Source organism: Lissotriton vulgaris, chromosome 2_1, assembly GCF_964263255.1.
Source record: "Lissotriton vulgaris chromosome 2_1, aLisVul1.2, whole genome shotgun sequence".
Classification (NCBI taxonomy): Eukaryota; Metazoa; Chordata; class Amphibia; order Caudata; family Salamandridae; genus Lissotriton; species Lissotriton vulgaris.
The window spans coordinates 1,678,355,255-1,678,382,635 of record NC_141687.1 but is presented as its reverse complement, the minus strand read 5'-3'; positions in this window follow the sequence as shown (position 1 = coordinate 1,678,382,635).

The following is a 27,381-nucleotide window of genomic DNA, read 5'->3' as shown; positions in this document are numbered from 1 at the left end:
ATATTCTGTTTAGTCTTTGCAGATAGTAAAAAATCGTTTTAAAAAACAAAAGGAATCGAGCAAAATCAGTAGGCCACTAATGGGATCTCTTTTTGACCTCGCTAAAATAGAAACATTAGGAACAACCCCTCATGAGAAATACGAAACTAGTGAGATGAACTGAGCTCGACGCCATGATGGCTGCAAGACAGCTCGGCTCCGCCACCCACCCCGCCCAAATTCTATAAGTTCCGGTGGAGCCCCAACGTGAACAGGTAGAGAAGAACTTGCCCTCCCCTCTTTGACTGAAGGTTCTTGTAGCCTGTCCCTTCTGTTGTCATTTAACAGAACTTTTTGGACTACTGAAAGGGGTTGTGTTCCGACCGCTGGTTGGTGGAGACATTTTGACTATATTCTGGACCTGCGTTGTCGCGTAATGCGTTATATGACGCGATCCAGAGCGCGGCGCCCAGCGCGTAACATAAGCATAACAGGTCATGTGACTTGTTAATAAAACTTTTCATTGGTTCATTTTACTTTTGTTATTCTAATGAAGAAAGGCTTGGTCATAATAACGCTTTTCATTGCTTTCGAACATTTTTTTTCTTAAACATATATGTTATAATGTTCCAGGCTAATGTATTTTCCCGGGAACTTTACAACTGTCCTGCAAGTAAAATATTCCTATTTCAAGAAAAAGGGCGTTTCTTTGTCCCATGAGGGAGCCGTTGAGCAAAAGAGGCTCGGCCTGCTGTCTTAGTCGCCAATAGGCCTGAATATCAGATTCTTATCGATCACTTTATGTTGCAGGAGTAGAAAACACAACAGCCCTTGACCATTTATCTTTACTGCGTTCCTGCGTATTATACCTTTTAACCGTCATGTAATTGGACTGCTTTATTTCACTTGCCTTTTACTGATTCGAAAACAGTGGCTATTATTCAAAACTTTTCCAATGTAAGTACTACTACCATGCTTTGTTTTAAAAACCTTTATTGTGAAAATGTCAGTATACAAATACGGGCCTATAACCACGTGGGCCGGCCACGGAGCAAACTGGAATCGTATATGATGAGGGGACATTTACACTGTAGAACAACGTAACGGGCGACCCATTAGGTTGCAAGAACTAAGGTGTCTAACATTTGCGGAATCGGTGGACGTACATTTTATAATTAAAGTACAACAGGGCCAGTTACAATAAAATTATCTAGATATACATTTGCGGGCAAGTACCATAGGTTACGTTAAATCGAACTTTCAATAGTACAGTAATCAATAACACATCAGAACTTAATATCAATAGGGATGTCCAAATGTTCAATCAGTACTCGTCCCCGCCCGCAATGTGCTTCAAAACTGCATACGTATCTCGTGATATCAAGGTTGGGCAACCAGTACACAACAAGGAGTTACGAGTCCCATTTATACCGGCGCCATTTTGGGCGAGGCCAGGCAGGTCCAGGATATAGTCAAAATGTCTCCACCAACCAGCGGTCGGATCAGAACCATTTTTGGCAGTCCAAAAATGTTCCGTTAAATGACAACAGAAGAAATAGGCAACAAGAACAATCAGTCAAAAGAAGGGACGCTTTCGTGAATGGGGCCCATGCCCTAGCAGGCAAGCGTCCGAGTTCCAAGGTGTCCTAGAGCCATTTTAGTGGACCAGGCCCAAATCCAAAGAGCTGGCTGCCATTTTGAGAGTCTTGTTGCAGCAGGCTATTGCTGCACCACAAGAATAGCCGCAATTCAGCTGGATGGCGGGTGAGTCACTGTACCGCAAGAGCGGGCGGAACTCAGCTGGATGGGGGTGAAACGCTAAAAGGCGCCCCACTGCAGATGAGGTGCCTCCACCTGGGGAGGAGGGAGAGGCCCATTTGCGCTGCCTCCCCCCCACCCCCGGGCACCCCACGCTGTCTTTCGGCGCAGCATTGTAGGATGGCCACACCAGTGAAACTTGCTGGACACCACCTCGGTGCCATCCGGATCTCGGCGCGTTCGAGTCACTGTACCGCAAGAGCGGGAGAAACTCAGCTGGACACGCCGTCTTTCGGCGCAGCATTGTAGGATGGCCACACCAGTGCAGCAACTTGCTGGTCACCACCTCGGTGCCATCCGGATCTCGGCGCGTTGTGCTGCCTTCGGCCTACTGTAGCGGCAAGTGCGGGCGCAACTCGGCTGGACGGCGTGTGAAACGCTAAGGGGCGCCGCACTGCAGATGAGGTGCCTCCACCTGGGGAGGCTGAAGAGGGCCGTTCGTGCCGCCTCCCCCCGGGCACCCCACGCCGTCTTTCGGCGCAGCATTGTAGGATGGCCACACCAGTGCAACTTGCTGGACACCAACTCGGTGCCATCCGGATCTCGGCGCATTGTGCTGCCTTCGGCCTATTCGCACATCGGTCCGCTACTGACCCGCCTCATGGGCCAACGGATTTTGTACGCTTTTTATAGCCCAAAGCCGCATACCAGGTCATGTGACTTGTTTATAAACCTTTTCATTGGTTCATTTTACTTTTGGCTTCCTAATGATGGAAGGCTTGATCATATGACCTAAAAATAACACTTTTCATTGGATTAAAACATTTTTTTTTCCCAAACGATGAAAGACCCACCTTTTTTTTCTCACTCGGCAATCAAAAAAGGTTCTGTTAGATGACAACAGAGGGGACAGGCAACAAGAACCATCACTCAAAAAAGGGGAGGGCAAGTTCTTCCCTACCGGGTCACGTTGGGGCTCCACCGGAACTCATCGAATTGATAGTCTACAGTGTTTCTGGATGTTTCAGACGGCGTCAGCATGAGAGCACCACCATCTCGTAGCTCCGTCGTGGCCATTCCGCAAGCAATCATGGCAGCCGCTCCCCACCGGAAGCCTGCGGGAGTCGGGGGCCCCCAAGACATTTGTAGAATCTTGAAGGCTGAGGGGACGCTTTCGAGAATGGAGCCCAAGCCCTAGCAGACAAGCGTTCGAGTTCCAAGGTGTCCCAGGGCCATTTTAGAGGACCAGGCTCAAATCCGAAGAGCCGGCCGCCATTTTAAGAGTCCTGTGGCAGCCGCCTATTGCTGCACCGCAAGAGTGGGCGCAACTCAACTACATGGTGAGCGAGACGCTGTAGCCGCAAAAGCGGGCGATAAACAGCTGAATGGCGGATGAGGCACAGTGTAGCAAAAGCGGGCGGAATGGCAACTGAAACGGTAAAGGGGCGCCCCACGACAGCAGATGAGCCTCCACCTGGGGAGGCCCGTTCACGCCGCCTCGCCCCCCCCCCCCCGGTGCGCCCCACACCATTTTTCGGAGCAGCATTGTAGGTACCAAAACCAGTGCGGCAACTTACTGGACATCACCTGGGTGCCATCCACATCTCAGCGCGTTCTGCTGCCTTGGGACTATTCGCATATTCGCACAACAGACTGCTACTGACGAGGCCCCCCCCCCCCCCCGGGGTGCCCCACGCCGTTTTTCGGAGCAGCATTGTAGGATACCAAAACCAGTGCGGCACCCAGGTGACATCACCTGGGTGCCGTCCAGAACTCAGCACGTTGTGCTGCCTTGGGACTATTCGCACAAAAGACAGCTACTGACCATTGTTGCTTCTGTTTTAAAAAAATGTTTTAAATGTGTTTACTGTTTTTGTTGCGTTGTATATATTTATAAGTTATTAAAGTTTTATAATCCTACTACTTTGTTGGAGTGCTATATATTTTTAATGTGACACATAATTGTAAAAACTTTGATGTACAAAGAGGCATCCCTGGAATCTTCTGCTTCAGGCTCGGTCCCACACACCCTCACAGTGAGAATCCCCTCCCCAATCACAATACAGGATGGTTATCAGATAGTAGGAATGCGTGTGGTGTGACGGATCTCATCGAGTGAGGGCCTTGATCTACTGTAACTCCTTTGAAGAGGGGTGATTCTTTACAGTTGAGGCCATAAACTACATCCGCAGGGCTACGTGATAGCCTGGGACCGGCCTGGACAATCAGACACAAAGGAAGAGGAATGTCAGAGGGTGCGGTAGTGAATAGGGTGAAAGGGTGGTGTCGGGCGGGCACAGGGTGTGATTCTCAGGGAAGAGCAGCGCAGATGGGGGGAGGTTTATGGCCCATGCATAAGACAGAGAGCAGGGGTGACCAGTGCGTGGGGGAGATGCTTGCGAGGGTGGGGAGCCATGCTGAGGATCGGCGGCGTGCAGAGAGTAGGTCTGGTCAAGGCATCTAAAATGGCTGCCGTGCACGACAAAAGTGTGGCATTGGAAAAAAAGCAAGATGGCGCAGACAATGTTTATCAATACGAATTAATTTATAACAATTATTTTTAACAATATATTTACTCGCAGTGTCAAAATGGCGGTCAACACTTCCTGATTTCCTTCGAATCGAACGTTAACAGACGTCACGATCGGCGGCGTGCAGAGAATGTGTCTGGTCAAGGCATCTAAAATGGCTGCCGTGCACGACAAAAGTGTGGCATTGGAAAAAAAGCAAGATGGCGCAGACAATGTTTATCAATACGGATTAATTTATAACAATTATTTTTAACAATATATTTACTCGCAGTATCAAAATGGCGGTCAACACTTCCTGATTTCCTTCAAATCGAACGTTAACAGACGTCACGCAGCAAAAAAAAAAAAAACGCTCATGTGTGTGTGTGGGTGGCTGGGAGGTGTATGACTCTGTGCATAGATGTGTGAGCAGTTGATTCACTAGATGTAAGGGTTTAAAAGTGCATGTGGAAATAGCTGTATGGGCGGTTTACTGTGTGCATGAGTGTATTGGTGAGTGAATGGATATCTCAGTGCTACATGTCAAAGTAAGTACATATGTAAAACACAGTACATGTGAGAGTTGACATATATAAATAACTGTGCATAAGAGCCAGTGAATGTGTGAGTGGCTGTATGGATCATTGTGAACTTGTATCAGGGATTGTATAAGAGAGTAAATATGTGTTAGTATATGTTTGAATAAGTAAGGTATGTATAACTGTATAGTTGAGGAAATGGAGGTGTGATTGATTCTTTGCATGACTGACTAGGTGTGTGAGTAACTCCATGGATGAGTGACAGTCGGTGAGTGTCTGTTTACACTGAGTGTATCTAAGGTTATATTAGAGTCTGAAGAGGTTCATCGTATTATCACATGAATGATATTATCAGTTCAGGAGAGGGGCAAGATGGCGGCCGCTTAGGACGGCCGGGAAGCAGCTCGATTGAGGAGATGCCGAAGTAAAAACAGCATGACTCCGCAGACCCGCACCACGGAGCCACGGAGTATGGAGAAATGGAGTTTTTAGTAAAAGCATGAGACGGGAGGTGCAGAAAGAGCTTAATTCAAAAACGCTAAAAGGAAAGCTGACACCGCCGGATGCGACTTACTTGCCGCCGGCCGCTCAAGCGGCTGCTTCTGGATGTGCTGCAGGTGGCTAGGAGGTTGAGAGGCGTGGCAGGTGCTGGACTGCTTGCGGAGGTTGCAGACGGAGCGGAGCTCGCCAAACAAACGGCGTGGAGCTCACGAAGCTCACGGAGCGGACGGAGTCCGCAGCGGAGGAGACAGCTCTGGCCAGGGGAACCTCGGCAGTCAGAGCTACAGTCAAGTCGGCAAGCATGTTCTCACCAAAGTGCTGGGGGGAGAATACTGAACGCCCTGGAGTCCCCTGCAGACCTGAACACAGAGGAAAGGAAGTGGGGCAGTACGACAGACGGTAAGGAGCAGTTTGGGCTTGTGGAAAGGAAGAGAGAAATCATGGCTCCTAAGATCAGTGCAAGCGCCAAAGCTGCCGCAAGAAGGAAGGCTGCAGCTGAACAAGCGGATTAAATGGCAGATAGGGAATTAGAGGGCAATAAGAGGAAGAAGCAAGTTTCCCCTGTTAAAAAAACGGCTAATCAACAAGGAGGTAGTAAAGGTAACCCAGGCACTCAGGGCACCACCCTGATATCTGACATCTTTCAAAAATTAGTAAAAACTAAGGATTCTAACGACTCTAATAGTGAGGCGATGGCAAGGACTGATGAGGATGGGAGCCCCAATAATACAGGGGGGGTACCCCAAAATGTATCAGATACATCTGCTCAGCCGAATATCTCCGGAAGCATAGAGGAGTGCAGGAAAGGGGGAATGGATTCAGCAGGCAATCCAGCAGGAAAAGCTGAGGACAATCTGTTGGTAATACCCCGGGTGTTAGAAGAGATATAGGAGGAAGAGGCTGGTGTAGACACAAGCGACAAAAAAGAAGCCCCCAGTGAAGCATTCTTTTCAGTTTCAGAGGGCGGTGAATGGTCGGAGGAAGAGGATGATAGCCTGGGGCAAGAGGCCAGTGGTTCAGATACAGACAGCAATTTGGAGCAGGATGATTTTAGCCCCCGATAACCGCGGTGAAATCCACGGCAGGCGCGAAAATACACTGTCAAAAAAGAGAACAGCCGACGGCCAATTCAATCCAGGATAGTCCCGGAGGGGAAGCGGCACAAATGTCTCTCCTGGAGGTGATACACCAGGAAATAATAGCACACAGGGAAGAAGCACGACAGGAAAGTCGCAAATCTCAGGCGGCAGTCAGAAAAATGCAAGGAGTGGTGAGGAAGCTGACTAAGGTGTGTGTGAACCTGGGAGAACGGGTTAATAATTTGATTTGCCAAAATCCACAAGAATGCTAAAGAGGGAGACAAGCCCAGAGCAATTTTAATTTTTCTTGGTAACTTTAACTTGAGGCAAGCAATCTCAGAGAAGGCGAGACCTGACAAAAAAAAAGAATGTTGATGGTTATTGTTTCTTTGTTCGCCCTGACTTTTGTCATGTCACGGTGGAGAGACGCTGGAGACTACGGCAGATGATAAAACCGTTTCAGGACAAGGGTATGCAGGCATACCTGATAAATCCTGCTCAGTTGAAAATAATTAAGGATGGTAGAACATTATATTTCTCATCCGAAGTAAAGGCCAAAGAATTTCTGATGTCGCAGGGTGTTTAGAAATGTCCTGTACAATGTCCTGTACAATAGATGTGATGTGATGTGATTAATCTATAGGCAAAAGGAATGCCTTGTCAAGCTTAGGTCAAATTTAAATTCAGTAGCACAGTGTGGGCTGGTGTGTATCGAATAAGGTGTCGGGCTTTGTGGGGTCATAGGTATTAAAGATGGGTTATAGGTGTTAATCTCCTCAATCAGGGCAGCGAACCATCACGTGCACAGACCATGGGTCTGAGCGCCTCTGAAAAAGGAGGGTGGGAGGGGGGGAGCTCCGTCTGTGAGCGTGGCAAGGGGAGGGAGTGGGAGAGGGAGAGGGAACAGGGGGAGGGGGAGGGGGTGAAAGGGTGGTGTAAAAAAAAGAAAAACGTTGAGATGGAAATGAGTATGACTTTGGTTAGTATTAGATTCATGGGTAACAGACATTGTAGGAAAAGCAACTTTGTCAATAATCTCAGACATTAGGATATGTACTATTAATGTAGGGGGTCAAAATGACTAGAAGAAACGGCAGAGATTGAGTCACTTTGCTAAATGTAATAATATAGATATACTGTGTATACAGGAAACCCATATACCCTGGGCTAAAAGGAAGCTGTTGGATATGCATGGCTATACAATGCTAGGATGCTCATCGCAATCTTCTATGATTAGAGGAGTGGCTATTTTAGCAAAATGCAATCTGGGGGGGGTGAAACGCATTAAAACTGATGGGTCTGGTAGATGGGTCCTGGTGGAACTAAATCTAGGGATTACACTGTGTGTGATCTATGGCCCAAATGAAGATGAGCCAATGGTCTTTGATAAAGTGGAAGAAGAGCTGGCTAATTGGGCTACCCCTATGATAGTGTGCGGGGACATGAATATCTCAGCGGATTGGAGACAGGGAAGCAGATACATAGGGCGTAAACATAAGGTATATAGAGCTCTCGGCTCTTTAATACAGTCGCATGGTCTGGTTGATGTATGGGGGAAAAAAAGTGCCCGGGGATCCAGGGTTTACATATTTTTCACACCCTGCGCAGAAATATTCTAAATTGGATTATTTTTTTGTGTCATTGGGGGAAATCTGCAAAGCTAAAATCGTTAAATTACCAAGAATAGTCTCGGACCATAACCCTTTAATATTGACTTATAAGGTCCCTATTATGCAGAGGAAAACAACAAGGTGGACATTTGAAAGGAAACTTTTAAATGATGAAAGGTTTGTAAAACATATTAAACAGTGGGCAAAAGAGTTCTTTGAGATCAATAGATATAGTACATCCAGAAACGGAGTATGGGAATCCTTTAAGGCTTCATTAAGGGGGGAGACGATTAGCTGTGCAGACAAACTAAGGAAAGAGGATAAAAGCAAAGTTGAAAAACTCATCTCAGAATTAGCAGAGTCTGAGAAACGACATATAGAGGAAATAGTCTCAGGCAAAGATAGTAGCGAAACTGCTAGAACTATGGCTTTGATTAAGGGTGATATTTTAAAAGTAATTACGCAAAAGGAGATTAGTGAGTATCAAGCACATCGAGCAAGGCGTTATGAGACAGGCGAACAAGCCGGAAGAGCATTAGCTCTACGTATTAGGCAAGATACAAATAAAAATAATTGGTAAGATTAAGTATAACGGGGTAGAATACACGGACCCGAAATCAATTATGGATGTGTTCCAGAAATTCTATCAGGAACTGTATGATCAGGAGTTTGGGGTTTTACCACCCTCTCAAGATTATGGACTACCATGCCCAAGGGTAGAGGAGGAGGATAAGGAGCAGCTGGACTTAGATATAACAGCAGAGGAGATAAAGATTGCATTGCATGAACTAGCTATAGGTAAAGCTGCAGGCCCAGATGGCATACCAATAGAAGTTTATAGGGTTCTAGGGGAGGAAATTCTTCCTTTGCTTGAAGACTTATTTAACGGCATAATTTGTTCTGGGAAGATCCCTGATACTTGGAAACAAACTAACATCATAATATTCCATAAAAAGGGAAAACCAGAGGAGAATCCCGGCTCATATCGGCCAATATCGCTGATAAATGCGGATGCTAAACTTTATTCTAAAGTATGGGCTAAAAGGTTAGGGAGGATTATTGGCCAACTTGTCTCACCGTGGCAGCATGGGTTTGTCCCAGGGAGAGGTACTACGGAACACACGGCACGGGCAATTTCGCTATTTGATGCAATGGCTGCTACGGGGGGAGATATGGCCATGATCCTTTTAGATGCCGAAAAGGCTTTCGACCGCGTGGTCTGGGATTTTATGTGGGATGTCTTGGCCAAAAGGGGCTTTGGAGAGAAATGCAGGAAAGCAATAAAAGCCATGTATATGGATCCTGTAGCCAGAATTACTACGATGGGCCTGCAGTCGGAGGAGGTGGTGGTCAGAAGAGGAACTCGCCAGGGATGCCCCCGTTCCCCAATACTTTTCTCGCTCTATATTGATCCTCTAATTAGGAAAATTCTTGCCTCTGATAAAATATCCCCCGTTATAACTAATGGCCATACTACTAAATTATTGGCATATGCGGATGATTTAGCAATTGTCACCACTAATCCACAAACGGCAATGCTGGAATTAAGTTACTTGGCACATGAGTTTGGATTGCGCTCGGGATATAAGCTCAATACGGAAAAAACAATAATAATTGGCACAAATAATATTCATAAAAGTGACCAAAGGTATGTGGATTCTTCGGTTTATCTTGGGGTGAGAATTAATGCAAATGTGGGGAAAATTATACAGGAAAATTACTTACCCTTGCTTACCTCAATAGATAAAGAATTGAGAAGAATAGATGTTTTACACTTATCTCTGATCGGTAGGGTGAATGTATTGAAAATGTCAATGTTTCCGAAGTTATTGTACCTATTTCGTGCCATACCACTACTTGTTGAAGAGGGTTTGATGAAAAAAATTGAAGCTGTTTTTTCACAATTTGTGTGGCAATATGGAAAAATCCGGAGATCACTGGCTCGACTTTCAGCACCATTGGAGGGAGGAGGGTTATCTGCACCTAATCTGAGGTTATACCACTGGGTTTGTCTAATGCTGCAAATGAATTACTTACTGAAATATGATGATTTAGAGATACCGCCTGGTTCTTACAGAATCCCCACGATATATGAATTATTAGTTGGAGAAAGGGCTCTGGGGATTTTAACACGTGAAATTAAATCTAGGTATGTTAAAAGGAGCAAAAGCAAAGTAATGTTAAGTGTGTGGGGCCCCTGGAAGGAAATATTGAAGTTTCTGAAGATCCCGAAGATTAATGGCACAGTAGATCTTTGGAGGTCAAATCCTTTCTCACATCTCGGACAGAACAGAAATAGTAGTACATGGAAGATGTCGGGTATTAGATGTCTGGGGGATGTCATGTGTAAGGATGAACTATTGGGTTTTGACTTGCTTCAACAAAAATTTGGTATACCTACGAGTCAATGGTTTTTATATAAACAATTAGAGCAAACAATGAAGTCACTTAGTCTTAGGGTATCAATTCAGGAGCTAAACCCGATTATGAAGTATGTAATGAATGGTGGCAAGAAGATTAAAATAGGGTATAGCTATCTTTTACAGGGCTTGGGAGATGACATTGGACAAACAGAATCTGCCTGGGCTCAAAGAATTGGGGATCCAGATATAGACATAGATTATGTTTTAGCACTGAATAAGAAATTACTAAGAGCAACTAACTTGAAAGCTCAGCATTATAAGATGGTCTTTAACCTGTACTATACCCCCGCCAAGCTGTTTCATTGGGATAAAAGAGAAAACGATAGGTGTCCTAGGTGTAACCAAGGCCCGGCAGATTTATCTCATATGTTTTACTCCTGTCAGAATCTTATGCCAGTTTTAACAGAAATGGAAAAGTTTTTATCGGGGCTGCTAGAGCACCAAATTTCTCTATCCGCTACTACTGTTTTGATCGGCAGGGATGAAAATCTTAAAATTGAACAAGAAGCCGAAGCATTTATTTTTCTATCCGTGGCTGTTTTTAGAATTTTAATTGCGGCGGCCTGGAAGGATCCGGTAGCTCCTACTTTTCAGATGTGGTTAACTAGGCTGCTGGGAACCCATAATATAGAGGAATGCCTATACAGCTTTAAAGGAAAAAGGAGGAAAGACTATGGTAAAAAGATAGGGGCTCCTCTTAGAAACTAAAGAGAAATCAGATGAATAACAGTAAGCAGACCCAGAGCCGATCTTGATTGAGTCTCCTACATTATTTGGCGTGTAACTTTTTGTAATGAAGCTGGTTTTGTGTCAGGTATTGGTTGATTGTTAAGATCTGTAAGATGTATAAGATGTATATATTAATTGTGATGTCTGATTTTATCTTATTTTATCCAGTTGATCTATGTAAGTCTTTTTGATACTCAGAACCATCTCAATAAAAAAAAAAATGAATGATATTATCAGTGATGTGATCAGTAATGTCAAATGAGATGTCATCAGTGATGTCATCAGTGATGTCATTTGAGATGTCATCAGTGATGTCATCAGTGATGTCATTTGAGATGTCATCAGTGATGTCATCAGTGATGTCACTGACCATGTCATGAATGATGTAATACGTGACATGATCAGCAGTGGATTGCGGGTGCGCGATATATAGTTAGTGCAACTAACTATATATGCGAATTTCAATGGTTTTGTGTGAGTAAAATAAGGTTTTGTAAATGCTAATTCCTAACTATATATGGTCTATAACCTATGTTTTTTTTGGTGAATATATATATATATATATATGTTATATAATGCCCAAAAGCTGTTTTCGAGGGCACACGCAGCTTGCCTGCCATCCGGCTTTGTCTTTGTGCGGCTTGCTCCTTTGCTCCTGGATAAGTATGGGTGAAATTCACTTCGCATGAATTTGCGGTCCGCAAAATCTGCGAATTTGCGAATTTTTTATTTTTGCATGTTTGCGGGTTTTTTTTGCAGCGCGGCTACCGCGAAGTTACCCATGCGGTCGTACATGGGCGCCGCCATCTTGTGTTCAGTGTTCGCTCTGCGTATTTCCGTTTCCGGGTGCTAGTTGCATGCAAGCGTTGCGCATTTCCTACGTGCGGGGCGCAATTGCGTATTCGCATCCATTTTTGCGTGCTCGCGGGGGAAATATCGCACAAACTTACCCACGTGGTGGCTATGGGGGCAGCCATCTTCTTTTTCATTCATTGCTATGGTTCTGGGCATGCTTTTTCTATACTTTTATTTACTTTTTTTTCCCTCTATCCTTTCCTATTTTTCCTTTCTGTGACCCAGGACCATGGCAAAGGGAGCCAGCAAAAACCTAAAGGGGAAGGGTCCCGCACCCCGTAGCCGGCTCCCTTGCGGGCGCATAAGGGGGGAGGCAGTAACTGCCCAGTAGATCTTTAGCACAGTGGAGGTGGCCACACTGGTTTTCTTTGCCCCGCGCCACCTCCCCAAGACCGCCGCGGCAGGTGGCAGGCCCGGTACCGGGCACGGGCTCCCGGAGCGTCGCTAGCTATGGGGTAAGGTATGCTGGGCCATGTATTGGGAGCCTGGGGTCCGGCGCACCTACAACCAGGCGACGCACCGGTGGTCCGACACCCTGGACCGGGAACACGACCTGCTCACCCTGCTTGGCGTGGAGATCCCTGGTTGGTGAGTACTAGTAGCTATTTAATCACTACTTTGTTATGATATTGCAAATATATTTTTTTTCTGAAGAGCAAGAATGCTGCCAATTACATTGCAGGTAAATTATGTTTCAAAAGCTTTTGTGACTGCAGGTGCTCTCCTGCTCACCTGCGGTGCTACTATGCTTACTTGTTTTCAATTTTGTGCTCTTTTGGCCTGGGTGGTTATGTATGAGTGTACTTTACAGAACTGCGTAATGCTATACACTAGAGATTACATTGCAGGTAAATTATGTTTCAAAAGCTTCTGTGATTGCAGGTGCTCGCCTGCTCACTGGCGGTGCTACTATGCTTACTTGTTTTCAATTTTGTGCTCATTTGGCCTGGGTGATTATGTATGAGTGTACTTTACAGAACTGCGTAATGCTAGACACTAGAGACTCAAGTCCAGTCCTTCCTTTGTACTCCTGCCACTAAGAAGAGATAGTGGTGGTGGATTGATAGTTTGAGTATATAATGACTGGTTATTTAGTAGGAAACTTTTTAGTGATCTGCAATCATGACGGACTGTGTCTGTCACTTACCGTGCTGCGTGCCAGACCTATTATAACTTTTTGTAGTCGGTTTAGTGGGTTACATAACTTTCCAAGTAGACAGTTTGCGAATCCAGCAATACTAATATCCTAGTAGACCAGATAGGTCAATACATTAAGTGCAATTGTTGTCTATTTCCATGAAATAAATGTATTGTTTATTTTAAATGTTTGATTTGGTTGACAACAATCATCCATGTTTGTGTCTTTCTTTCATGTTGTACATCAGCTCCCCCCAGGGGCAAGAGGACAGAGGAGGAGGTAGCGGCGCCGGCGGAGCAGGAACAGGAAGGCCAGGATAGGTCGGCCGAGGGCTCCTCTGCTGGCCCCAGTAAGTTTTCCTGTTAATATTATTAATTATACTTCCCTATCTTTTACAGCACCTATTTATTCCAAACTTTCCTCATAATTCTATTTTTTCCTAAATCGTCTTTGATCTCTTCTTGTAGACTGTTTCTAAATTCTTATCCTGCCTCTACTATGACTCTCTGTGCTACTACTAGATTATTCTTAGTCTGTCTGTGTAGCTAGCTAAGCTTGCACAGTTGGTAAAAGGTGTTTAGCTCCCAAATGCAGCGATGATCCCCCATTATTATACAACCCAAAACATAAGACTACGGAGTCAGAGTCCCGACCTCTCAGAGTCACAGACTCATGCTTGCAAACTGCAAACCCTTTCGCTCACTCACTCATGACCAAAAACCACAGAGTCTATGTAAGTTTTAAAGCTTTATTAAAAGTAAAACAACTAGCTCTGTGTGTACTATGTAAAATTGTGCATTAAAAACATTTATTAAAATTAACTCCGTAGAAGATAAACGGTGAAGTCATGAAAACTCAACAGAGGCTGATTTACACAGTAATTGTGGGAGACCCCTCACCTGGTTGGAACTTAAATTCTCCGACTAACATTCATATGATCTTGCTCTTTTTCATAGAAGGGAAGCTTCTGTCTGTTATGAGAAAATGGTGCGTGTTAAAAAGCAAGCATTCATCAGTTGTGCCAAAAAGTGTATCATGTTATGGCTAAGCATAAATAAAAAACACCATTCCCTGAAGAAAGGGAAAGTTTTAGTTCGGACTAGAGAGTCACAAATTAATAAATGTGTTTATGTAGTACTAGTAACATATTTTTTCATTCCTAGACAAAATAGGGAGTGGTGTATATGGCATCTACAAATATTAAATGTAATTTCTAGGCGTAACACCATCGGCACAGCCCACCAGTGCCGGGGCCAGCATGGAGGTGGTCACTCCAGGGGCGGATATGGTGCCACAGCCAGCAGGAACTGCTGTGGGGGATGCCGCAGTAGTGGCGGGCAGTGGTAAGCTAATATCTTCCTTACTTATTGAGATTACAGAGTAGGCTTGCTGCAGGGGTGTATATGTTGTACAGTACAAGTACACCTTACTGTTAAGAAGACTTACAAATTTAGAACTACGTTTTTGTCAACTAGGTAGAAGACAGTCACCCTTGACTTTGCATTAGCAATAGCAATAGCGGCGGGAGTTGACGAGTAACCAATGGCCTCCTCTAAATTTGACTTCAACTCAGCTGTGAAAGTTTTATCGAGAAGCCAGGTCAGATCAGAGATGAACTTGATGGATGGGATGAACGAAAAGGGAAAGAAGTGTGTAAGCAAGGAAGGACGAGCGAGTTAAAAAAATTAATGACTGGCAAAGAATGATATGTGTGTTTGAATGCTGCCCGAGGGGGCTGGGAATTTGATGCCTGGCCGGTTGAAGGCTGAAGCAAGGATGGGTGGAAGGAGAAAGAAACAAGGACTGCTTGGGTGGGTGAAACAGAAACTGTATGTGTGCGCAATATATCCTTTGGTTCAAATTCAAATGCAAGTCAAGCACGGCTGCATGGCTGGCGGTTTACAAAATAAAATAAAAAGGGAGTTTTTCGGTGAGAAAAACTAAGGTTTGTCCAGTTGAGAGATTAAGAAGAATGATTGACATTTACTTTCAACGAATAGATGCCTGGATGGTATCTTCCTCATAGATAGCTAGGTGCATGTAGACAGAGTAGATGGTCACTGGATGAAGAGTGTTACTTTGAAGTGCTTGTAACACCGCACGTCCGTACCAGCGTAGAAAAGCCGAGGAAAGTAGAAGTTGTAATTTTTCAGAATACTCCCTTGACTAACAGTAGTTTGCAAGCACAGCATATATTGTGTATCTATATTGTATAGTTCGCATTACCAAGTCAAGTCACAACTCACTAGTGCCTTACTTACTTACGGGGACCACACACTACCACTGTTAATAATTTTATTTCAACTGTCATTCATGTGTGGCCTATCGGTGTTCACTCAATCAAAAACAAAGCACCTGAAGTCATCCCATATGTAAAAAAATATCCTGTGAAGGGATAGATCATATTATTTATCTTCTTCGTTTTCTTTTTGTGGTAGTCAGGGGCAGGGCAGGGTGAAAGTTAAATTAATTAAGCAGTAGCCCTTGTAACAGTGTATGGCCAGTGCCACCCGTAATCGAAAAGAGCTTCACCACCTGCATGTACTGGACTGGTAACAGTAACTCAAGTCTGTGTCATCATGGCTTGCGTCGGTTTTTCTCCGGTGCAAGTTGACTGCGCTGGCATTATGCCGGCTTCCACAAATTTACGTACCAATTTCGCTAAACAAGAGAGAAGAGGAAGACTGGTGTACAGTCTGAGTCTAATGTAGTGTTTGTAGAATTCCTGAAACTCCCACTAATGTTTAGAGCAGAGGCCGACAAAGTGGGAGGTTAGATAGATACATGCCACAAATGTTATGTACTGTGCTTGCAAGTTGCTAGTGCTACTGTGACGCAACTTTCTGCTGAGTTATTTTGTGTTAATCTTAAGGAGCATTGGTTACAGTATGTTTTTCTTTCTTCATATAGATACTCCTTCTAAAAACTATATCGGCGGTTGGTGGCCCAGGAGGAGCAGGATGACTCGCAGTCGCAGTCAACAACATCCACGAGTGCTGCATCCTCCTCCACTGCCCCTGGGTCATACAGTCTGCGAAACCTCCAGTGGTACGGAGCCGTGGTCCAGCAGCCACCCGCTGCCGCCAAGCAGCAAGAACAACAGCTGTTCCCCACAGTACCCGAACGTGCACGGCTTGTGTGCACCGATTGACCCTGCCAGTGTCCGACCTTGAGCAGGAGGTGGCGAGGCTGAAAGCCCTGCTCAAGGACCTCTGGAGAGAGCAGCGTGACCACCTGGCCAAAGGACACCGCCGACGGAAGTAGAGAGACTGTCCCTTGCCCCCTTTTTCAAAGACTTTTGGGGGTGGGAATTGGGCGTTGGGGTTTGGACTTTTGGGGACTGATTTCATGGACATTGGTCGGGGTTAGGGAGGGGGGTGGGTCGGGTCTTCCTGTGGGAGAATTTATTTTTGTTAGGGCTCAAATAATTATTTATTTCAACTTAAACATAGCATACGCTTTTTTTTACTGTTTTGTGGGGAGACAGAGGGGGGGTTAACTGTACGTTTGTTTTCCTGAAACTTAACTGGATGGTTGATTCAGATTGTCTAATCGCCTAAATTTGTACAAAAGTGCCACTGACAGAGTTAGTGAATTCAATTGTCCTACTACTTTACTAGTACTACCGCCAGTCTCTCCTCTCCACCTACTCGATTATTCTTCTTCCCCCAAAATTCTTATCTTACCTGTGATTCGTGTTTTAGAATAGGGCTAGGCACAGGGCTGGCTGCATGACAAATGGCGATTAAGGTTGGCTATGGAATCCTGGAGGAATGAAATGTCATCGTTGTGGTGGTAGTAGTAGTGGTACACACTGGCAGTAGCAGCATATGAAAAAAAAGGAAATGAAACATTGAGTGGCCTGAGCGGAGCATTAGAACAGTACACTAGATAGTATAGTACAGAAGAACAGTGTCATAAATTATAGCCTAGGTAAGTATTCAAAATATAACTACTACTTGCTTGGAGTATGGCTACTAAAAGAAATAGTACTGAAGGGGAAGGACACAGCAGCCGTCACGTGTAGGAGGAGGATGTTGTTGATGATGAATCCACTCAATGGCGGACATGAAATTCTGAAATGATTTGCAAATACTCATGGGTGTGTGTCAAGCAGAATAGGAATATATCCTTGGATTCCTTCACCTGCCTTTAAATTGATTTTCTGTTGCTTTGACCTTATCCTCTCCAGCAAGCGTGTGGAATTATTGTTGTCATTTACTCACTCACCTCAATGAAAACCACACAGCCCGGGGTAAGAGGGTTAGGGTTTGAAAAATGAATGGGAGTGGGGGTTTTTGGGAAAGTTTTGTGGAGAGAGAAAAAGAAAACACAGCATGGAGAAACAACAAATGAAGAAAAACAAATCAACGATACGACCATATCCATAAATCTTTTAAGGGACTTAAAGGAAGTGCATGCATGAAGTTGTTTGCTAAGTGGACGGTTAGGTTAATGAAAAGTAGTAATACTTATACTACAACTTACTAACTAGTACTAAACAATTAGCCAGTACAGGGCTGCAAGAATTACACAATTTCACTTCCATATCTGTCCTCCGAGAGAATAAACACTTAGTAGTATATTACACTAGTGTTACAAATAGCAAAGAAACTTATCAAATAGCTGTAGGGATGAATTTGAAGCAGAGAGCAAACGCACCGAGTTACACTCTCATAGAAGTTCGCAAGCAACAATAACATTATTCAAAAGATAAAGACAAGTAACGTGGATACTGTAACTGTATGTTGTAGTTGTCCTGGTCAAATTGGGAAGTTGCATGCATCCAGCTATTCCTCTTATTCGTGGTACTCCTCCCTTTCCATCAGGCGCTCCGTCGATCAATCTTGGTGACCACACTGTCCACTGCCTGCCTGGTGGATGCGTAATTGCGGATTACCATGCTAAGTATAAGTAATGTCTTTCCCACCGCACAGGGTAAGTGCCGGCCTGTAATTGTCGATGGAAAAACAGAAAGGGAAGGGATATTAAGACACCCTGGAGGAAAAATGTAAGGTACAGTGTGTAGTTAAAAAATAACACTTTCACTTTCAGAGGTGACAGTATTGCATACATGCATCATTTCTTAAAGTTCCTACTCTGAGTCTCTGTTTGCAGGATATGAATTAGCACACACAGCAGGTCAGGGCCATGCAGGCACCACTGAGTGAACCAACCTCCATGTAGCATACCTCTTGACACAGACTAGACACTAGACAGACATGTAGTTCTGCTTCTGCTGTGGTTGTTGTTGACTTGTTTACCTGTTTGCCACTCACGAAATGGCCATACTTCTTCTGCAAATTGACGAGGATGATCCATCCATCCCAGTGAGTGACTGTAAAGATATTAGGTAACTTTGGTCATCATGAATCATCATCATAATCATGGTGTTGGCAAACTCAATGTTGTTCATGCAGTCACAGTCTACACACAGTGAGTCCAAGGATATTTTCCATATTAAAAAATGCAACTTAGTGGCCCCTGCAGTAGAAGTACAATTTGTATTAAACAAGGTAAATAGAGTAGACTTGAGTTACATATAGGGGGTCATTAGGATGGCGGACGGAAGTGCCTCCGCATACCCTGAGTATGCGGAACAGGCCTATTTTCCGTGCGCCCGTCGCGGACACTCCGTCCGCCAAATCAGGATACGAAATACGTGGCAAAATCCGTCCGCGGCGGTAGAACAAGGTCCGCCGCACCACCACACCCAACTACGCGGCGGACGTAACCGTACCAGAGACTCCGCCGTACGGACTGACGACTAGGACCGTCCTCCAAATCAAGATGGCGGAAAACACACATAAAAGCGCGGCGGATAAACAACCTGCCTGAACACGGCGGATGCTCCACAGCGACCATACCCACCACGAGCCGCACGCCGACATGGACCCTGCACTACAGGCTTACCCGATACTCTACGCGATCCAGTACGTCCTCGTCTTGGCCCACCATCGACGACGATGCAGGTAGGCACCTAAGCATTCGCTGTCTGGAGAGGAGTACCGGCCAGGGCGGTGACGTAGGGAGGGGGGAGTGACATGTCCCAAAATGCACAAATGCCTGTGTACGGCAACGCCTCCAAGGGCCGTGACCCAGGTAGGGGAGAGTGACACGTAGCACAACCAGGGCTCAAGTCGGGGTACCACGCGGGTGGACGGCGTCCCCCCACTAATTTAACAGGGAGCATGATAACTATAAACTGCAACTGAGTGGAAGCCACCTTTTGTGTCGTCACTTCCTGTCGTGATTTCAGCGTCATCCCACTTCTTGTTGCAGGACTTGGGTCCTGAGCAGAACCCACCGCCCCCAAGAAAATACCAATCCACACCAGCATCACACACGCAAGAATGACTCTGACAAAGCACGACACATGAATCGCAATTTTATTTACGCAGATTCGGAGCAAAGTCACAGTCTAGGATGGAGCATGCCCATAGTGGACACCAGAGCAGGTACATCAGATGCAGTACATCAGTATCAGAACAGCAACAGGGCAGTGTGGACACCAGAGCAGGTACATCAGATGCAGTACATCAGTATGAGGATAGCAACAGGGCAGCAACAGGGCAGTGTGGACACCAGAGCAGGTACATCAGATGCAGTACATCAGTATCAGAACAGCAACAGGGCAGCAACAGGGCAGTGTGGACACCAGAGCAGGTACATCAGAGGGCATACATCAGTATGAGGATAGCAACAGGGCAGTGTGGACACCAGAGCAGGTACATCAGAGGCAGTACATGAGAGGGGCCAAGTGCTCCAACAGTCCATTGCACTGAAAACGTCCATCAGAGGCAGTACATGAGAGGGGCTAAGGGCACCAACAGTCCATTGCACTGAAAACGTCCATCACAGGCAGCACATGAGAGGGCACAATGCAGTATCAGAACAGCAACAGGGCAGTGTGGAGACCAGAGCAGGTACATCAGAGGCAGTACATCAGTATCAGAACAGCAACAGGGCAGTGTGGACACCAGAGCAGGTACATCAGAGGCAGTACATGAGAGGGGCCAAGTGCTCCAACAGTCCATTGCACTGAAAACGTCCATCAGAGGCAGTACATGAGAGGGGTTAAGGGCACCAACAGTCCATTGCACTGAAAACGTCCATCACAGGCAGCACATGAGAGGGCACAATGCAGTATCAGAACAGCAACAGGGCAGTGTGGACACCAGAGCAGGTACATCAGAGGCAGTACATCAGTATCAGAACAGCAACAGGGCAGTGTGGACACCAGAGCAGGTACATCAGAGGCAGTACATGAGAGGGGCCAAGTGCTCCAACAGTCCATTGCACTGAAAACGTCCATCAGAGGCAGTACATGAGAGGGGCAAAGGGCACCAACAGTCCATTGCACTGAAAACGTCCATCACAGGCAGCACATGAGAGGGCACAATGCAGTATCAGAACAGCAACAGGGCAGTGTGGACACCAGAGCAGGTACATCAGACGCAGTACATGAGAGGGGCCAAGTGCTCCAACAGTCCATTGCACTGAAAACGTCCATCACAGGCAGTACATGAGAGGGGCTAAGGGCACCAACAGTCCATTGCACTGAAAACGTCCATCACAGGCAGCACATGAGAGGGCACAATGCAGTATCAGAACAGCAACAGGGCAGTGTGGACACCAGAGCAGGTACATCAGAGGCAGTACATGAGAGGGGCCAAGTGCTCCAACAGTCCATTGCACTGAAAACGTCCATCAGAGGCAGTACATGAGAGGGGCTAAGGGCACCAACAGTCCATTGCACTGAAAACGTCCATCACAGGCAGCACATGAGAGGGCACAATGCAGTATCAGAACAGCAACAGGGCAGTGTGGACACCAGAGCAGGTACATCAGATGCAGTACATCAGTATCAGAACAGCAACAGGGCAGTGTGGACACCAGAGCAGGTACATCAGATGCAGTACATCAGTATGAGGATAGCAACAGGGCAGTGTGGACACCAGAGCAGGTACATCAGATGCAGTACATCAGTATGAAGATAGCAACAGGGCAGCAACAGGGCAGTGTGGACACCAGAGCAGGTACATCAGATGCAGTACATCAGTATCAGAACAGCAACAGGGCAGCAACAGGGCAGTGTGGACACCAGAGCAGGTACATCAGATGCAGTACATCAGTATCAGAACAGCAACAGGGCAGTGTGGACACCAGAGCAGGTACATCAGAGGCAGTACATCAGTATGAGGATAGCAACAGGGCAGTGTGGACACCAGAGCAGGTACATCAGATGCAGTACATCAGTATGAGGATAGCAACAGGGCAGCAACAGGGCAGTGTGGACACCAGAGCAGGTACATCAGATGCAGTACATCAGTATGAGGATAGCAACAGGGCAGTGTGGACACCAGAGCAGGTACATCAGATGCAGTACATCAGTATGAGGATAGCAACAGGGCAGAACAGGGCAGTGTGGACACCAGAGCAGGTACATCAGATGCAGTACATCAGTATGAGGATAGCAACAGGGCAGTGTGGACACCAGAGCAGGTACATCAGAGGGCACAGTACAGCAACTTACAGCACACTATCAGGTGGATTGCGTGAAGTACCCGCATCGGACACACTGGTAGCACCAGAAACCGGAGTGTGACACACAGCCACAGATGTAGTGACTGACACGTGAGCCACAGACCCAGATACACTGCCAGCACCTGATACAGGAGTGTGACACACCGACACAGCCCGAGTTACTGACACATGGCCCATAGACCCAGATACACTCCCAGCACCTGATACAGGAGTGTGACACACCGACACAGCCCGAGTTACTGACACATGGCCCATAGACCCAGATACACTCCCAGCACCTGATACAGGAGTGTGACACACCGACACAGCCCGAGTTACTGACACATGGCCCATAGACCCAGATACACTCCCAGCACCTGATACAGGAGTGTGACACACCGACACAGCCCGAGTTACTGACACATGGCCCATAGACCCAGATACACTGCCAGCACCTGATACAAGATATGTCTCGACGGATACCCTGCCACTAACAGACACATGCGAGTCAACTGCACCAGCGCCACTGTGACCACTGAAATGATGAGCCACAGGGCTGTATGGTCCAGGAGGCAGGGTGGCTCTGGGAGCGGGGGATAGTTGCAATTGGCCGATATCGGATTGGGCATGTGTCAATGCTGTGTGTCTACGCTTCTTTTTGACATGTGCCTGCACCCTGGACAGGACAGGACTCACAAGTCGACCGGACTGAGAAGCAATTTCACCCACCATGGGAGGTGCATGTGCTGGGGGGGGAATGGTCTCTGGGGACGTGCTGGAGCCTGCTTGTCGTTTGTTGTGTGGCTGCCTTGTGGCCTCTGCAACATGTGTCATGGGGGATGCCACGACAGGGTCCACCTGCATCCGTCCCTGACGGGCCATGATGGGAGTGGATGTAAGGGGTGACTCCACTGCTGAGTCTTCTGTATTCCGTTTGCCAGAAAACAGCTGTCTCAGAGCAACTATGGGTGATGTATGCCTGTCCCTGACAGCGCCACTGTTCATGGGCGAGTCCTTGGGCCTTGCATGTTCATTTCCGTAGGAGTACTGTACTCTGCAGACTTGCCCTGTTCCCTGGATGGTGCCCTCTTCCAGGCAGCAGACTTATCGTCTGTGGTGTACATATCAGCTGGACACCCCTTCTGCCCGTGTGTGTCCCTGCCCCTGGGACTGTCCGTGCTCCTCTTAGATGCGTTTGTCTTGTGACTATTCTTGTCCCTGCCCTTGGGAGTGGCTCCTTCCTTCGTAGTCTCCCTGGCCTTGGGAGTGCCTACATCCTTCCTGCTTTCCCTGCCCTTGGGAGTGCCTACATCCTTCCTGCTGTCCCTGCCCTTGGGAGTGCCTACATCCTTCCTGCTGTCCCTGCCCTTGGGAGTGGCACCTTCCTTCGTAGTCTCCCTGCCCTTGGGAGTGCCTACATCCTTCCTGCTGTCCCTGGCCTTGGGAGTGCCTACATCCTTCCTGCTGTCCCTGGCCTTGGGAGTGCCTACATCCTTCCTGCTTTCCCTGCCCTTGGGAGTGCCTACATCCTTCCTGCTGTCCCTGCCCTTGGGAGTGGCACCTTCCTTCGTAGTCTCCCTGCCCTTGGGAGTGCCTACTTCCTTCCTGCTTTCCCTGCCCTTGGGAGTGGCACCTTCCTTCCTAGTGTCCCTGGCACTGGGAGTATGCGAGCCCTCAAGAGATGTATTCGTCTTCTCACTGTCCTCGTACAGGGTAGTGTCAATGGAAGCGGGAGTGAGTCTTGGCCTGGTAGTACCTTGTGTGTGGGATGGCTGTGCAGCATGTGTAGCCATTACACCCAACCCCTCTTTTGCCTCACGTGTGTGTAATCCACTATATCTGACGTTGTTCTTGTGAACAGAGTTACCTGACCTAGGGGATGGGGTCTGAGGCCTACGTGCCTTGACGTGCTGGCTGACGCTGCTTCAAGTGCAATAACCTGTATTAGAGTCCAGATCAGAAAATTCACTCCCCCCTGACACATCCAGAGTTGTAGATGGTGGAACAGAAGTACCACCCAGTCCATGCGACTGTGCAATGGCAGACGACACACTGTTAGACAATGACTGCAGTGTCCTGTGTACACCAGCCAGATCACCATGCATACCTTCCATGAATGCCACCACCTGCCCCAACTTCCTATCGTGGTCTTGGAATGCATTAATCATATTGGTCTGGCCCACACACAGCTGTCGCAGCAGATCAACAGCCTCTGCACAAAGAGAATTTTGGGTCACCGAGGCTGGGGCAGCGGTGCCGACACCGAACGCCACTCTGCTCCCCCTACTCCTGCGTGCACGAACAGTACATGGTGCAGTTGCCGGCAGGGTGGGCCCTGTGTGCTGTGTCCCGACCGAAGGTGTTGGTTGCCCACTCCCAGTCTGTGACAACAGTGCTGACTCACCAACACTGTCGGAAGATGATGACGATGTTGTCTCCACATGCGAGTCCTCCGGGACGGTCCTGTCCCCCTCTCCGCCGCTGGCCCCTTCGGTGTCAGTCTGCGTGTGCGCGACGTCTGATCCGGATGCATTGCCTTCTGTAATCTCCGCCGTCTGTGGCTGAGTGCCCTCTGCCAAAGCTGAAAAGCACAGGAAATGGGTGTAAGTAATGGGCACACACACGTACAGTACTGCTGCGGAATCCCTAAAGCCACTGATGACACTGTCCATCGATCCCCCAACCTGCACACAGCCCACCCCAAGCAGTCATCCTCACAGGAATTCTGTGGCGTTGCCCGTAATACATGTACAGCATGCACACTGGGCATGAGGAACTACATCAGCACACAAGTGTTGCCAAGGGGTGACGGAGCACTACAGCATGTGCATGACAACTGAACAGCTTAGCAGGTGGCGTCTCAACATTCCGCATCTGCAACTGAAAAGTTAACTGTGGCAATGTCACCAACATGCCATTGGAAATAGACTCACGATAGACGGAAGACCCTAATGTGTGTGGGCAACCATACATGCATTGCACTCACAAGCAACATACACTGACAGTAAGCTTACCGCCACGTTGCTGTTCATCCACACGCAACCGCTCGGACAGGTCAGGATGCGTCACAGCTATGATACGGTGCATGAGAGGGGTCATTGAGCGTCGGGCCAGACGTGCCGTCCGTGGAATCAGCCCTAGTGTCACTTCCGCTACATTCTTGCTCAGTCTGGAAATGTCGTCCCAGCGTTTGTGGCAGTGTGTATGTCGTCTATTGGACACACCCGCTGCTCGTACTTCACGTGCAATGCTCCTCCACACGTCCTTGCGAAGGTGCAGCTTTACCTACCATGATGGGAGACAAAAGGGTGGAAGTCAGTGGACAGTTGGCCAGTCACAAAGATAGGAGCAACACATTACTCTCAGCAGCCATGCACATACGATTCTTTAGTTGGTCACACATCACACCGCCAAGTTTCCAGAGCCCAGGTGCCATATGACACCTCATGCACTACAACTTATCCCCCACTGCACTTACCGCCTGTCCGGGTGCGCCGTACAGGCGTCCGTAGTTGCGGAGCACAGGGTCCACGAGGACATCCAGCTCCGCGGCGGTGAAGGGACGAGACCGGACCTCTTTGACTCTCGACATGGCAAGGTCACGGAGTATGGCACTAGAGCGGCAGTCGGTGGTCAGCTCCGCAGCAGCAGGTGGAGGTGATGGTCACAGGCAGCAGTCGGTGGTCAGCTCCGCAGCAGCAGGTGGAGGTGATGGTCACAGGCAGCAGTCGGTGGTCAGCTCCGCAGCAGCAGGTGGAGGTGATGGTCACAGGCAGCAGTCGGTGGTCAGCTCCGCAGCAGCAGGTGGAGGTGATGGTCACAGGCAGCAGTCGGTGGTCATCGTAGAAAGTTTGCTTTTGCACATCACACATATATAGGGCCCAGTGGCCATGTCAGTGGCATCCGGCGCCAGCCATTGGTCCACCGTGAGAGCGTGTTTGGAATTGGGCCAATGATTGGCCCTGGTGTTGCGGTGAACACCATGCGGTACTTGCAATTGGCCAACCGTGGCCCATGTCCACACCTCCCATTGGCTGCACTTGCACAGACCGTCACGCTCACACACCGGCAACTGCACGTGCTAGAGACCGGGACGGATGCATCATTTGCAACAAAGTTGTAAGAGTGGCGCCACCATGGCGGGGCACGTATTTGGCGGGGGAGGTGGAGGCCAATACAGCCATAAGCTGATGTGCATGCACATGCCAGTTCATGACCCCCTTACAGTGACATTGCATCAGGCAGCCTACACCGGCCGGCCCAGCTCTACCCACTACCGCCGTGCCAGGCCCAGCCCTTGACCGCCGTTGCGGCCGTGCCAACTACCGCCGCTTCAGGCCCCCTCCACTACCGCTGTGCCAGACCTAGCCCTTGACCGCCGTTGCAGCCGTGCCAACTACCGCCGCTTCAGGCCCCCTCCACTACCGCCGTGCCAGGCCCAGCCCTTGACCGCCGTTGCGGCCGTGCCAACTACCGCCGCTTCAGGCCCCCTCCACTACCGCCGTGCCAGACCTAGCCCTTGACCGCCGTTGCGGCCGTGCCAACTACCGCCGCTTCAGGCCCCCTCCACTACCGCCGTGCCCTGGCGGCCCTGGCACGGCGGTCATGGGCCTAGGTCTGGCACGGCGGTAGTGGAGGGGGCCTGAAGCGGCGGTAGTTGGCACGGCCGCAACGGCGGTCAAGGGCTAGGTCTGGCACGGCGGTAGTGGAGGGGGCCTGAAGCGGCGGTAGTTGGCACGGCCGCAACGGCGGTCAAGGGCTGGGCCTGGCACGGCGGTAGTGGGTAGAGCTGGGCCGGCCGGTGTAGGCTGCCTGATGCAATGTCACTGTAAGGGGGTCATGAACTGGCATGTGCATGCACATCAGCTTATGGCTGTATTGGCCTCCACCTCCCCCGCCAAATACGTGCCCCGCCATGGTGGCGCCACTCTTACAACTTTGTTGCAAATGATGCATCCGTCCCGGTGTCTAGCACGTGCAGACAATTGGAATGTTGAACGCGGGCCGCGTATGGCCAGACGTCAACAGCGGAAGCAGTGCACCGCCATGGCGGCGTCAATGAGTGCATGTCAGCTGACGATGCACGATGCACTATGTTTAATTGTCTGCAGCTGCATGATGAGGGTTGTGTGCGTGATTGCGTGACTCCACACTTCATGCTCTATCCCATGGTTTCCATACCATGCCCATCGGTGTGCCACTAATAACCGTCACTTTTGGGTCATGTCACATGCCTTGTTGGCAGTGATGTTGAGGTGCAACAGAGTGCATTGGACATGTTGCAACACATCATGTAGCTGGTGGGTGCACATTGCTACGTCAATCCATGTTGTTGTGACAATCAGAGGTGTCACACATAAGCAAATCGTACACTGCCTATTACATGTTGGATAGAGTGCGGTGACATGTGAGTGAGTTGCACAGACATGCGTTGTATGTGAATTGACTTCCATTCCATTTACTCCCACACAGGAGGGCTCAAAATGTCCATCGCCCATATACTGTGCTGGAGGACATGGTGGACGAGGAGGTGGTCCGGAAATTCAGGCTTGATCGACGTCGATTGCTGGAGCTTGTGAACAAGTTGTCTCCTCACCTGCAGCCGCGGAGAACTTATCCAGGCTCAATTTCACCCACCCAAAAGGTGATGGCGGCACTCCATTTTTTTGCAACAGGCACATTCCAGTACACTATAGGACATGCCGGGGGAATGTCACAGACCATGTTCAGCACG